The sequence below is a fragment of the Malus sylvestris genome, chromosome 17, assembly GCF_916048215.2.
Source record: "Malus sylvestris chromosome 17, drMalSylv7.2, whole genome shotgun sequence".
In the NCBI taxonomy this organism is placed as follows: domain Eukaryota; kingdom Viridiplantae; phylum Streptophyta; class Magnoliopsida; order Rosales; family Rosaceae; genus Malus; species Malus sylvestris.
In genome coordinates, this window is record NC_062276.1 from 5,750,927 (window position 1) to 5,753,989 (window position 3,063).

A 3,063-nucleotide genomic window follows, 5' to 3' on the forward strand; every position below is an offset into this window, starting at 1 on the left:
GGCTACAAAAATTGACATCGCTCCAGTTTCTCTCGTCAATGCCTCGGGACGAGGAAGACGCCGACGACGATGCAGTACGGTCGTCCCTCCAAAGTCCCTCCAAATGACAGCTGTTACAGATGATGTAAAGACTACTTTGTGTATGGTGTCAGTTTGAGCACAAGCTTCCAGCACATTATGAGCTGCTCTCACTTCTGCCTCTGCCATAAATTCATCATAAGTGGGGTGGTCTGAAGAAGGCTCGAATGAGTAAAAAGGGGGCAGAGCATCATTTCAAAGCGTCCACAATGTTGTGGTAGTCAAAGGGGTCTGAACGGAATACTCTCAATTTCTTCTTCTTTACCAATTCGTCATCAAAACACTCTGATACTGTGATGTTTTTGGAATGCAGCATGGACTGCATAGCCTCTGTGCAAGAGGCGCTGGACAAGCTGTTGAATACGTTGATGATGAGATTGTCATTGGTGACGGAGTGGATGTCTGACTGAGAGATTTTGAAACCGTTGGGACGGGTTGAAATTGGAGTAATCAGAGAGAAGCAGAGCTGCGGATGGTGACTTCAGTGTGGGTTTTCTGCTGTTCTAAAACGACGACGATTCGGTTCCTCCGGAGCCGCACGGACCGGACAACGGAGCAAAATGAGAGCCCCCCGATGCACCGCCCCTGGTGGCCGTCCCAGATCATGACTTTATTGGTCGGGTACTGAGGGTCGGGTCCACCGTCGAGGGTCAGAGTTAGGGTTGGGCCATGAATGTGTTGGTTCCAATCGTCTCCGTAGAGCTTGTGCAGCACGCAGTCGAACGACCCCTGATCTGCCAGGGTGTTGATCCGAACGAGATCGATTCCCCGCGATCTGGGTAGGTTGACCAGTGAGTCTTGGATGAAGTTTTGCTGCTTCTCGGACGAAGCTTTGCTGCTTCTTGGTGTTAGCGATGCCCCGCGATCGAGTGATTTAGAAACACACGGAGGTGAAGAAGGTTGGGGGTTGACCTAGACTGTTCGATTTGTATCATAGTGGCTTGCTGTTTGTGGCTGATGGTAGTGGAATTGTGGTCTGCCACCATGACTGCACCTCATCGGTCCCCTCTTCTTCCCCATTTGCTCTCTGAAGTTTTGAAAAGTCTCTTCTAAAATTTTCCAACGGTAGAAACGCCTGTACTCATCCAAAAGGATCCCACCTTTATTACCCTGGTTTAAATAAAACGACTCGGGTCGACATTCTGTAAAATTCTGAGACTGCCTTCAAATCAGAATCTATCGAGACTAAAAGTAGAAGCACCAGAAGAAGTGCTTCAACGAACAACAAGAAGCAAAAACAAGGACGGCATGTGCCAGGCCTCGAGATGACCCCAGGGCTTCCAAGTGTTGTCGCCCGACCGGAGAATGAGCCAGGAGCCATGATTAGAGTGGCTGACGTGGTCCAACCCGGTGAGGCCACAAAGGGCATGACCATCGAGGTTGCAGCGGCAGAGGACGACAGCATTTTGAAGGGGGAGGTTGAGGATGTGAGTTGGATCTTGCAAAAGCATGGGGAGGAGGAAGGGTAAACGACGAAGCGAGCGGGCTTGGAGGCGACGGGGATCTTCAGAGCGAGATTGCCCACTGTGACCCGCATAAATGGGCATGGATCCATTTCTCACCAGCAAAATAAAATCAAAAGGGGAAATGTTAATGCGCCTATGCCTCTCTCCCTTTCTTCCTCTCTCTCTCTCAGTTAAGTCTTAGGGCAAATGGTGTTGCTGCCATTGATTTCTGGTTTGGATTTTAGGGAGAGAGAGTTTTCTTTTAGAGAGAGGGAGAGGGTGAGATCTGGAATTAGACACATGAAAAGACGCGGTGGTAGCTGTGTTGTTGAGAGAGAGATGGAAAATGGGTTTTTGGATGGTTTCTTAAAATTGCAGAGTCTGCGAAGGTTTTCTGGATTTTTGGTTTCTGCAGATTCACAGCGGAAGTGAAAAAAATGAAATAGAACCGACACAACTTTTCGTATCGATTCCCACAGACGGCGCCAAATGTTGATGCACAAAACCGGAGGTCTTGGTACAACGTAAATCCTACCGTGAATCTGCATAAAATGTAAATGACACAAGAGTTATCGTGGTTCACCCCAAGGTTTGGGCTACGTCCACACTGATTGTATTATATTTCTCTGTTGAAGAGGGAGAGAGAGCTTATGGGATATGAGGAGGCTTAGGGTTTGTGAGGGTGATGAGGCCTTTTTATATAATAAGGGCTCCTTCCCTAATTACATATTTGCCCATTCCTTTATTACATAATTACATTTAAGTCCCTCGAGTATTTATACGAGGTCTAAATACGAGGCCCTAAATATGGTATAAACAAATTATAATTAGAAACGGGTCGGTCCGGGGGCCCTGTTTTTCTAAGGTTTAGGAACCGGCCCACCCCATAAATAACCATGGCCCTGCCCGGCCCGCCCCGTTTGTTCCCAAAAAAAAAAAAGGACCAGTCCCGTACCCTCCTCGAACCTACATTACCCACCCCAACCTGCGGGTCTTCTACCAGTTTGCCCACCCCTAAGACGGAGGGAGAGAGGGAGAGAGAGAACGTGGGGGGGAGTGGGAGGTTTTTGTTTTTGGTTTTTTTTTTTAATTTTAAATATTAGAGATATTTTAACATCACTTGTAGGTAAGGCTTCAATAAAAAACAGTAAAATTTGGTCCTGTGAAATTACATTATTGCCCATCATTTTTTTTATGTGATAGAAGGCTAAGTTATCTTTTCACTCTCTTTTGGTTGACAAAGATGGTTTCATTAATTAATAGAAATAATAAAAGTTGGGTTGTTGCTGGTTTAAAAATAAATAAATAAACACTTAAATATGCTAGGCATTTAAGGTGAGGTAAGTTGAATATCTTTGGAAATAACAAAAAGCTTAATTGACGTTATTGCTTCAGGGTGTTAATTTTGACGGCCAAAGCTCAACCTTCTTTTCCACGTCAACTTTGAAATTTTGGTTGGAGTAAATCGTATGTCATTAGTTACTGTTATATGTCTATATGACATTTATTACATCTCATTTGGAGATGGTCTTAAAGTTAG